Source organism: Balaenoptera physalus, assembly GCF_965194825.1.
Source record: "Balaenoptera physalus genome assembly, chromosome: 3".
Classification (NCBI taxonomy): domain Eukaryota; kingdom Metazoa; phylum Chordata; class Mammalia; order Artiodactyla; family Balaenopteridae; genus Balaenoptera; species Balaenoptera physalus.
The window spans coordinates 70,499,247-70,511,964 of NC_138890.1; the positions used below are offsets into that span (position 1 = coordinate 70,499,247).

The following is a 12,718-nucleotide window of genomic DNA, read 5'->3' on the forward strand; positions in this document are numbered from 1 at the left end:
GACTGGAAAATCAGGAACAAAGAGATCTGGGATAGACACATGAATGTGTTCATATGGCAATAAGCACCAAGTATGACAATTTTCATATTGTATGGTAATGCTCACTAAGAGGAGCCGCTAGAAGAGAGATACTATCCCACCAGCTAGGCAACCAGAATATATAAAGGATTCCTATTAATCAATAATAAAAAGACAGCCCAATTAAAATGGGAGAAAAAGACTGGAACAGAGGCTTCATAAAAAAAAGATAAATGTCCAAAAAGTACATGAAAAAGTGCTTAATGTCACAAGTTGTAAGGCAAGTAAACATTAAATCAACAACAACAAAAAATACTACTTCACCCCACTAAAATAGCTAAAATTAAAAAGACAATGACAACAATATAGAGCTAAAATTTTTATACACTGTAGTGGGTATGTAAATGGCACAGCCATTTTGGAAAAATTGATAAGGAAGCTTTTTACACAGGTAAATATGTACCTGGCCTTTAACCACAAAATCTCAATCCTCACTATTTATGCAAGAGACATGACAACATATATCCACAAAAGGGCTTATACATCAACATTCATGGAAGCTCCATGCACAATTTCCCCAAACTGGAAATAACCCAGATATCAATGAGATCTGAGAATCAGATGGTGATATATTTATACAATGGAATACTACACAGAAATAAAAAAGAATGAATATCTGATACCCTTAGAATGTGGTTGAATCTAAAAACAAAAACAAAAAACAAAACCAGGAAGCCAGACACCAAAAAGTGTGTATTGTGTGATTCCATTCAAATGAAGTTCAAAAAGAGAGAAAATTAATCTCTGGTGATAGAAGTCAGAACAACGATTCCCTGTGGGAAGAAGTGGAATGATTGGAAGGGGTGACAGTATTTTCTGGGATAATGAAAATATTCTGTATTTTATCTGTGTACTTAAGATCTGTGCATTTTACTGTATAGGAATTTTTATCTTAAAATAATTAAAAATAAAAAGTACAATTCAATGTCTTATTTCTCTGATCCTAATTTCTGTCACTCACCCTCTTCTCCAGCCCCATTGACCCCCTGTCGGTCTCAATCTTTGTACTTGCTGCTCTTTCTGCCTGAAAACTATTCTCCCAGACAGCCACACTCGCTGAGCTTTATATGAGTCTATATGAGTTTTTGCTCCCTCATTTAATTTAGATCTGTGTTCAAATAAGGACCTCAAATCAAAGCCATCTACCCTTGCTATCTTATATAAAATAGATCACTTACTGTGATCACAATCTATACCCATTTCCTACTTCATTTTTTTCTTCTCTTTCTTAACACTTATCACCATTTGCATTTGTGAGAGCAGAGACTTGCTTGTGTTGTTCCATGCTGTATCACAACCCAGCACACAGTAGGCTCTCTACAAATATTTGGTGAAGGGTTGTTACACTGAATTTGTCTTCAAGCTTACCATACTTCAAATCCAAGGTATATTTAGTCAGAGGGGATTTGTTTCTAGGTGACTGCTCTGTCTGCATTGTAAATGAATCCTGAGACAACTATTATTGGATTACTGGATTTCTCAGCAGGCTCCAAACAAGATTATCTGACTCCATTTGTGTTTTCTGGAAAGTTTGTGGTAAGGAAAGCAAAGAAAGTCAAGTATCAAAACAGCTTTTATACTCTCCTCTCCGGAGAATTCTGACAATTTTTGCAAAGGAATGGGAAGCGTGTCAAGATGTCATTTTATACATAAATAGATTATGGTACAGTCAAATGATTTGAAACGCTACCAGATAAATTTTATGACCAGAGGAGACCTTAGAGATCACTTAGTAGAGACATCTAGCAGAACATTATTGCTAGGATTTATTATTATTATTTGATTACAACATCACCAAAGATCTTACAGTTAATTGCTGGTGCATCCAGCTGTGAGTGTCACTCATAATCTTATTCAAACTCACATTAATATAAAATTGAATTGTTTGAATTTTTCATCAATTCATCAATTTATTCAATCAGTGAATAAGATTGAAGGGAGTTCGGGCTTCTTGTAGGATCAGAGACAGTTGTTCTATTGAGAATGAAATTTGGTTAAACATACAAGCAGGTTAATAATTTTGGAATAAGAAAATGAGGGAGTTGCCTAATTATATTTTCTTTTGTATTATTTACAACAAGGTCTTAAATGTCTATTATCCTTATTTCTTGGTATAATTTAGATATATATTACTATACTAAAGGCAGTCATAATTTTGGCCTGGTAAGGTATTCCTAACTCTGTCTTTCCTTATTTTCTTTTCAAAGAACATACTTTCAGAGTCACATTTCTATTTTAAAACATTCACCTTACCATGATCATATTTTGAAGACAGAAAGGTGTTTATAATTTATTCTATTTTGTATTTTAGAATTTCCACATATCTCATCAGGAAGTTTCTGTGCATTGCTGAGTCTGGCTCATTTTTCAATAAAGGGGTTCCTAGAGTAGAAAGGAAAAAGCAGAATTATAAACTCTTTCCTAAATCCAGAACTCTTATTGTGTCTAAAATTTATCTTAAGATCTTGAAATCATCAACCTAAGACAGTTTAGCAACATCTCACTAATCCCAATTAATTTTAATCACAATGTGCATGGGTTTAATTTCCTCAAGTTCGGTTATGGCTGGTTTGGAATCCTTAATCACATTGCTGCTTGTCTTCACTGCTCTGCTGCAGATGGCCGTGTCATGCTTGGCAAATGCAATTTTGTGATTTGCCATTCTTTGACAAAAGTTAGTACAGTTGTCCCTTGGTATCCATGGGGGAATAGTTCCAAGACACCCCGCACCTCAGATACCAAAATCTGTGGATGCTGAAATCCCTTATGTAAGACAGCATAGTACGCAGAGCTTTTCAGGTCAGCACAGCGTTTACCATCCACATCTTCCCTCCTCACAAGCTGAAGGAAGCACCCTTGCTCCTACCAAGCGCTCCACTTGGGCTCTGGATCTTCCATCTCTCAGAGACTTCTGTTCTGCAATTATCCCCACTGCTGTTCTACGTGAAAAATTTCTCCCTCTCTACTGATCTCTCTCATTAGACATGAAGTGAGGTGATAATGAATTAACTCTTTTCCTCTTCTCCTATAAATATGAACCCATTTCTCTGCTCTCCATAGAAAAACTTCTTGGAAGAGGTAATTCCGATTCTCTTTGCATTTACTCCTTAACTCACCCCACTGTGGCTTCTGCCTTCCTCAGTCCCCTGCTCTTGTCAAGGTCACCAGTGATCTTTTTGCCAAATCCTGTGACCATGCCTATGGCTAAGGACCGTATCTGTGCCCTGAACTTACCAGACTTTTCAAATATATTCAACACATCTCAGATCACTCTCTGCTTTTTGAAACCTTTTTAGGTTGTAGCTGCCATTACTTTATATTCCCCTATTTTTCCTTCTTACTGACTGCTTTCACCAGGCTTTTTTTTTTTTTAATGTTGTTCTTTCATTATCTGACTTTTAAATGTCAGCACACAGCAGGCCTCAGTCCTGGATCCTCTTTTCTTCTCTGCACACTTTCCTCAAATGATTATGATCTATTCCCATCATTTTCATGCCATCCAAATGTCACAAAAACCAAATTTATTTCTCCAGTGCTGACTCCTCCTTGACCTTCAGACTCATGTGTCAAACTGCTGGCTTGACCTCTCCACCCATGTCTCCAGGACTTCTCAAACATACCATGGTCAAAGCAGAACTTTTAATTTTCATTCTGTAAATAGTTTTTTTTTTTCAAAGTCTTCCCCATCTTAGAAAGTGGCACTGTCTCAGAAAGTGAGACAGCCTCACAGTGATCAAGCTAGAAACATGAGTCCTTCTTGACTTATCCCCCTCCAGCACGACAACATTCATTTCACGAGCAAAGTCCATTGCTTCTACCAACTATTGACTCTCAGGTTGCAACACTCCTAGTTGAAGCACATCAGCTCTTATTGGATTACTGCCAAGTGGTTTCCCTGATTCGACTCTTGCCCCCTAGCCCATGCTCCAGACAAAGTGAACTGTTGAAAACATAAATGAGAACATCCTACTTCTCTCCTTAAAAACCCTCATTAGCTTCCAATTTAAAGTGAGATGAAATCCACTTTCTCACCTTGGTCTGCTAGGGCTCACAAAGTCTGACTTAGGTGCTGCCTCTCTGTGCACACCTCATGTCTGTGCTTGTATCACACTGCCCCAGCCACATTGAATTCTCTAGGAATTTTCCTGCTTCAAAGCTTTGCACTGGGCTTCCCTGGTGGCGCAGTGGTTGAGAATCTGCCTGCCAATGCAGGGGACACGGGTTCGAGCCCTGGTCTGGGAAGATCCCACATGCTGCGGAGCAACTGAGCCCATGAGCCACAATTACTGAGCCTGCGCGTCTGGAGCCTGTGCTCTGCAACAAGAGAGGCCGTGATAATGAGAGGCCCGCGCACCTCGATTAAGAGTGGCCCCCACTTGCTGCAACTGGAGAAAGCCCTCGCACAGAAACGAAGACCCAACACAGCCAAAAATAAATAAATAAATAAACTAGTAAATTGGCCACATAAGATCTTAAAAAAAAAAAAAAAAAGCTTTGCACTTACTCTGCTTGCAAGGTTGTTTCCCAAGATTTTCCCATGCTGGGCTCCTTCTCATCCTTCAATTCTATCCAGAGGAGATTCCGGCAGTGGAACCCCCTCGCTCATCATATTATTATCTTTGTTTTTCTTGTAAGCACTTGCCATCCAGTATTCATCTTTTCCATAAGCCTATTTATGAAGTGTACACACTACACAAAGGCAGATACTTTGTTCACCTCTTTCATCAAATTATTCTCAGTAGCACAGTACCAGTCAAATACAACTCAATAAATACTCGAACAAACCAATGAATAACTAAATTTAACTGATTAGTCTTTCTCCTTAACACTCTTTTCTATTCTCCTTAACATTCTTTTCTATTCTCTGGTTGAGTAATTCAAAGTCATTTCCCATTCTCTCCCCAAAGATGTTGTAATATAGTTACATCATAGTGTGCTCCAAGGTCTCTGAACCTAAATTACTGACAATCTGAATTTATTTATATGTATTGTATCCATTAGAAATACTTTTACTTGCAAGAAATAGAATTCCTGGCAAAGAGTTTACATTGTGCATGTAACTAGAAGTCCAGAGGAGGCTTGTGGCTGCAGTGATGTCTAGTTTAAGGTTGGCATCTAATTCTCTCACCTTTCCTCTCCTGGTCCCATGGTAGGCGCTGCAGTTCCAAGCATCACACAATTATATTCAGTGCCTGGAAGCAAGCGCAACTCAAGGGAGAGACAGTTTTCTGTCACTCCCTTGCCACTACTGAAGGAAAAAATCTTTTCCAGAAACCCCTGAGCAAACTTCTGCTGGCATGCCATTGGCCAGAAGTGGGGCACATACCCACCTGTAGAAATAAAAGTAGGTATTTTGGTACTAAGGAGGAAGGAGGGAATGGCTTCTGGCAGACAATAAAGAATAAGGGCTACAAACTGTCACAACTTTAGCCAAATTTCAGCCTTCCCTTTTTGGCTTTGCTTAGCAAAGGTGGCAGATGGCAATTGCCCCAGATTCCACTCCATTGCTCTACTTGCAAACCTGCAATGTTTTCAACACATGAGCACTGTGACTGAAGCAGACAGGGAGGCCTTGTGTTTTCTCCACTGTGGTAATACATGTGGGCTCTGTGGCCACTTTAAATTGTCGATTCTGTCATCTCCTTAATTTTAAAATCAAGCTATGAAGAGTTAAAGTGATTTCTCATAACTTCCTTTCTGGAGTTAAAACTTGGCAAAAATAGAATTTCTACAATTAATATTGCTTTGAAGCCAGCATCTACTTTCATAGGCAGGATTTTCCCCCAATTTTTAAAAAAAAATTATTTATTTATTTATTTTTTAGCTGCATTGGGTCTTCTTTGCTGCGCGTGGGTTTTCTCTAGTTGCTGCGAGCAGGGGCTACTCTTCTTTGTGGTGCGCGGGCTCCTCATTGCGGTGGCTTCTCTTGTTGCAGAGCACGGGCTCTAGGCACACCGGCTCAGTAGCTGTGGTGCACGGGCTTAGTTGCTCTGTGGCACATGGGCTCTTCTTCCTGGACCAGGGCACCAACCTGTGTCCCCTGCATTGGCAGGTGTATTCTTAACCACTGTGCCACCAGGGAAGTCCCTTTCCCCCAATTTAAGCTTACTAAAAGATTGGACTATCTCCTATTACTTTCCTTTTCAGGAACAACCTCTCCAATCCTATTCTGATACCCCCAGATATTGTGCTACTGGATTTGTAAGCTTTAGGAGTGAAGAAAACAATATATGGGGCTAGTGTGGAGGACAGGCTCTTGGTGCTCCAGCCAGGCATCATGGCTGTGCCACTGAGGTGGGAGAGCCAAGTTCAGGACACTGGTCCACAAGAGACCTCCCAGCTCCATGTAATTTCAAACGGCAAAAATCTCCCAGAGATCTCCATCTCAATGCCAAGACCCAGCTCCACTAAACGACCAGCAAGCTATAGTTCAGGACACCCTATGCCAAACAACTAGCAAGACAGGAACACAACCCCATCCATTAGCACAGAGGCTGCCTAAAATCATAATAAGGCCACAGACACCCCAAAACACACCACCAGAAATGGACCTGCCCACAAGAAAGACAAGATCCAGCCTCATCCACCAGAACACAGGCACTAGTCCCCTCCACCAGGAAGCCTGCACAACCCACTGTACCAACCTTAGTCACTGGGGACAAACACCAAAAACAACGGAAACTACGAACCTGCAGCCTGTGAAAAGGAGACCCCAAACACAGTAAGTTAAGCAAAATGAGAAGACAGAGAAACACCCACAGATGAAGGAGCAAGGAAAAAACCCACCAGACCTAACAAATGAAGAGGAAATAGGCAGTCTAGCTGAAAAAGAATTCAGAATAATGATAGTAAAGATGACACAAAATCTTGGAAATAGAATGGAAAAAACACAAGAAACATTTAACAAGGACCTAGAAGAACTAAAGAGCAAACAAACAATGATGAACAACACAATAAATGAAATTAAAAATTATCTAGAAGGGATCAATAGCAGAATAACTGAGGCAGAGGAACGGATAAGTGACCTGGAAGACAAAATAGTGGAAATAACTACCACAGAGCAGAATAAAGAAAAAGGAATGAAAAGAATTGAGGACAGTCTCAGAGACCTTTGGGACAACATTAAACGCACCAACATTCGAATTATAGGGGTCCCAGAAGAAGAAGAGAAAAAGAAAGGGACTGAGAAAATATTTGAAGAGATTATAGTTGAAAACTTCCCTAATATGGGAAAGGAAATAGTTAATCAAGTCCAGGAAGCACAGAGAGTGCCATACAGGATAAATCCAAGGAGAAACATGCCAAGACACATATTAATCAAACTATCAAAAATTAAATACAAAGAACAAATATTAAAAGCAGCAAGGGAAAAACAACAAGTAACACATAAGGGAATCCCTGTAAGGTTAACAGCTGATCTTTCAGCAGAAACCCTGAAATCCAGAAGGGAGTGGCAGGACATATTTAAAGTGATGAAAGAGAAAAACCTACAACCAAGATTACTCTACCCAGCAAGGATATCATTCAGATTTGATGGAGAAATTAAAACCTTTACAGACAAGCAAAAGCTAAAAGAATTCAGCACCTCCAAACCAGCTTTACAACAAATGATAAAGGAACTTCTCTAGGCAGGAAACACAAGAGAAGGAAAAGACCTACAATAATAAACCCAAAACAATTAAGAAAATGGTAATAGGAACATACATATTGATAATTACCTTAAATGTAAATGGATTAAATGCTCCAACCAAAAGACATAGACTGGCTGAATGGATACAAAAACAAGACCAGTATATATGCTGTCTACAAGAGACCCACTTCAGACCTAGGGACACATACACAATGAAAGTGAGGGGATGGAAAAAGATATTCCATGCAAATGGAAATCAAAAGAAAGCTGGAGTAGCAATTCTCATATCAGACAAAATAGACTTTAAAACAAAGACTATTACAAGAGACAAAGAAGGACACTACATAATGATCCAGGGATCAATCCAAGAAGAAGATATAACAATTGTAAATATTTATGCACCCAACATAGGAGCACCTCAATACATAAGGCAAATGCTAACAGCCATAAAAGGGGAAATCGACAGTAACACAATCGTAGTAGGGGACTTTCACATCCCACTTTCACCAATGGACAGATCATCCAAAATGAAAGTAAATAAGGAAACACAAGCTTTAAATGATACATTAAACAAGATGGACTTAATTGATATTTATAGGACATTCCATCCAAAAACAACAAAATACACATTTTTCTCAAGTGCTCATGGAACATTCTCCAAGACAGATCATATCTTGGGTCACAAATCAAGCCTTGGTAAATTTAAGAAAATTGAAATCATATCAAGTATCCTTTCCGACCACAATGCTATAAGACTAGATATCAATTACAGGAAAAAATCTGTAAGAAATACAAACACATGGAGGCTAAACAACACACTACTTAATAACCAAGAGATCACTGAAGAAATCAAAGAGGAAATCAAAAACAGCTAGAAACAAATGACAATGAAAACACAACGACCCAAAACCTATGGAATGCAGCAAAAGCAGTTCTAAGAGGGAAGTTTATAGCTATACAAGCCTACCATAAGAAACAAGAAACATCTCAAATAAACAACCTAACCTTACACCTAAAGCAATTAGAGAAAGAAGAACAAAAAACCCCAAAGATAGCAGAAGGAAAGAAATCATAAAGATCAGATCAGAAATAAATGAAAAAGAAATGAAGGAAATGATAGCAAAGGTCAATAAAACTAAAAGCTGGTTATTTGAGAAGACAAACAAAATTGAAAAACCATTAGCCAGACTTATCAAGAAAAAAAGGGAGAAGACTCAAATCAATAGAATTAGAAATGAAAAAGGAGAAGTAACAACTGACACTGCCGAAATACAAAGGATCATGAGAGATTACTACAAGCAACTATATGCCAATAAAATGGACAACCTGGAATAAATGGACAAATTCTTAGAAAGGTACAACCTTCCAAGATTGAACCAGGAAGAAACAGAAAATATGAACAGACCAATCACAAGCACTGAAATTGAAACTGTGATTAAAAATCTTCCAACAAACAAAAGCCCAGGACCAGATGGCTTCACAGGCGAATTCTATCAAACATTCAGAGAAGAGCTAACACCTATCCTTCTCAAACTCTTCCAAAATATAGCAGAGGAGGAACACGCCCAAACTCATTCTACGAGGCCACCATCACTCTGATACCAAACCCAGACAAAGATGTCACAAAGAAATAAAACTACAGGCCAATATCCCTGATGAATATAGATGCAAAACTCCTCAACAAAATGCTAGCAAACAGAATCCAACAGCACATTAAAAGGATCATACATTATGATCAAGTGGGGTTTATCCCAGGAAGGCAAGGATTCTTCAATATATGCAAATCAATCAACGTGATACACCATATTAACAAATTGAAGGAGAAAAACCATATGATCATCTCAGTAGATGCAGAGAAAGCTTTCGACAAAATTCAGCACCCATTTATGATAAAAGCCCTCCAGAAAGTAGGCATAGAGGGAACTTTCCTCAACATAATAAAGGCCATATATGACAAACCCACAGCCAACATAGTCCTCAATGGTGAAAAACTGAAACCAGTTCCACTAAGATCAGGAACAAGACAAGGATGGCCACTCTTGCCACTATCATTCAACACAGTTTTGGAAGTCCTAGCCCCGGCAATCAGAGAAGAACAAGAAATAAAAGGAATCCAAATTGGAAAAGAAGTAAAGCTGTCACTATTTGCAGATGACATGATACTATACATAGAGAATCCTAAAGATGCTACCAGAGCTAATCAATGAATTTGGTAAAGTAGCAGGATACAAAATTAATGCACAGAAATCTCTTGCATTCCTATACACTAACGATGAAAAATCTGAAAGTGAAATTAAGAAAACACTCCCATTTACCATTGCAACAAAAAGAATAAAATATCTAGGAATAAACCTACCTAAGGAGACAAAAGACCTGTATGCAGAAAATTATAAGACACCGATGAAGGAATTTAAAGATGATACAAATAGATGGAGAGATATACCATGTTCTTGGATTCGAAGAATCAACATTCTGAAAAATGACTCTACTACCCAAAGCAATCTACAGATTCAATGCAATCCCTATCAAACTACCAATGGCACTTTTCACAGAACTAAAACAAAAAATTTCACAATTTGTATGGAAACACAAAAGACCCCGAATAGCCAAAGCAATCTTGAGAAAGAAAAACGGAGCTGTAGGAATCAGGCTCCCTGATTTCAGACTATACTACAAAGCTACAGTAATCAAGACAGTATGGTACAGGCACAAAAACAGAAATACAGATCAATGGAACAGGACAGAAAGCCCAGAGATAAACCCACGCTCATATGGTCACCTTATCTTTGATAAAGGAGGCAAGAATATACAGTGGAGAAAAGACAGCCTCTTCAAGAAGTGGTGCTGGGAAAACTGGACAGCTACATGTAAAAGAATGAAATTAGAACACTCCCTAACACCATACACAAAAATAAACTCAAAATGGATTAAAGACCTAAATGTAAGGCCAGACATCATCAAACTCTTAGAGGAACACATAGGCAGAACACTCTATGACATAAATCACAAAAAGATCCTTTTTGACCCACCTCCTAGAGAAATGGAAATAAAAACAAAAATAAACAAATGGGACCTAATGAAACTTAAAAGCTTTTGCACAGCAAAGGAAACCATAAACAAGATGAAAAGACAACCCACAGAATGGAAGAAAATATTTGCAAATGAAGCAACTGACAAAGGATTAATCTCCAAAACATACAAGCAACTCATACAGCTGAATATCAAAAAAACAAACAACCCAATCCAAAAATGGGCAGAAGACCTAAATAGACATTTCTCCAAAGAAGATATACAGATTGCCAACAAACACATGAAAGAATGCTCAACATCATTAATCATTAGAGAAATGCAAATCAAAACTACAATGCGGTATCACCTCACACCAGTCAGAATGCCCATCATCAAAAAATCTACAAACAGTAAATGCTGGAGAGGGTGTGGAGAAAAGGGAACACTCTTGCACTGTTGGTGGGAATGTAAATTGATACAGCCACTATGGAGAACAGTATGGAGTTTCCTTAAAATACTAAAAATAGAACTACCATACAACACAGCAATCTCACTACTGGGCATATACCCTGAGAAAACCATAATTCAAAAAGAGTCATGTACCAAAATGTTCATTGCAGCTCTATTTACAATAGCCAGGACATGGAAGCAACCTAAGTGTCCATCAACAGATGAATGGATAAAGAAGAAGTGGCACATATATTCAATGGAATATTACTCAGCCATAAAAAGGAATGAAACTGAGTTATTTGTAGTGAGGTGGATGGACCTAGGGTCTGTCATACAGAGTGAAGTAAGTCAGAAAGAGAAAAACAAATACCGTATGCTAATACATATATATGGAATTTTAAAAAAAAAAGCAAATGGTCAGAAGAACCTAGGGGAAAGACAGGAATAAAGATGCAGACCCACTAGAGAATGGACTTGAGGATACGGGGAGGGGGAAGGGTAAGCTGGGACAAAGTGAGAGAGTGGCATGGACATATACACTACCAAACGTAAAATAGATAGCTAGTGGGAAGCAGCCGCATAGCACAGGGAGATCAGCTCAGTACTTTGTGACCACCTAGAGGGGTGGGATAGGGAGGGTGGGAGGGAGGGAGATGCAAGAGGGAAGAGATATGGGGACATATGTATATGTATAACTGATTCACTTTGTTATAAAGCAGAAACTGACACACCATTGTAAAGCAATTATACTCTGATAAACATGTTAAAAAAAAACAATATATGGGGCTAAAACAAATAAAGAAAAAACGTATTGGGACTTTTTGTGCACAGATTTTTTACGATCCCTTAGCCTTATTGAACTTAGTTGTCTACTTAATCCTCCATGTTTCTGAATGAATTACTGCTTTGGCCTCACCTTTTCTGGAGACTATTTATTGAATATTTACTGCTTGCCAGTCCAAGACTAAGCACTTTACATGCATTATTTAATTTGATTCCTATAATAATCCAATGAGGCAATGTTGTCTTCCTCCCCCTTAGTTCCCCACCCCAACCCCAAGTTTACAGAGAAAATGGAGGTCCAGAGAGGAGAGACAGCTGTATGGGGTCATGTAATTTGTAAGTACAGATTAGGGGTTCAGTAAGAGGTCAGTTTCACTCTAAAGGCTCTTAATCACTGCAGTAGACCACCTTCTCTTGAATGGGTTTCTCACTGTTATTTGGGAAGCAAATTTTAGCTCAAGATACTATTCAGGGCCACTGTTTTCAAGGCTTTGAAAAATACTTCACATACCTCCCAGGTGATTTTGCTGCCTGGAATACAAATGGGATATCTTCTTGGTTGAGCAGAAGGAGAGGGCATTGCAGTATGGCCACTGTCTCCCTCTCAGGCTCCATAGGTCCCTCTTCCTTGCTGCACCTGATTGAAAGGTCTTCTGGTGGAAGGAGCCACATGGAATGTTCTATTCACTTCCCACATCAGAATTTGCTTCTTTCTTGAATTCACTTCTGTACCCAAACAGACACAAATACAAATTACTTATTACAAAT

The 12,718-nt window shown here is 38.6% G+C and overlaps 1 pseudogene across 1 annotated transcript in view; it reads right to left on the bottom strand.

Moving 5' to 3' along the window:
- Nucleotides 1–9,531: 9,531 nt before the first annotated feature.
- Nucleotides 9,532–12,718, bottom strand: part of LOC309658826 (17S U2 SnRNP complex component HTATSF1 pseudogene) — a 39,151-nt pseudogene continuing 35,964 nt past the window's right edge. The window contains exon 6 of the transcript XR_014268312.1: nt 9,532–12,676. The product of XR_014268312.1 is annotated as a 17S U2 SnRNP complex component HTATSF1 pseudogene (transcript). The remainder of the gene's footprint in view (nt 12,677–12,718) is intronic.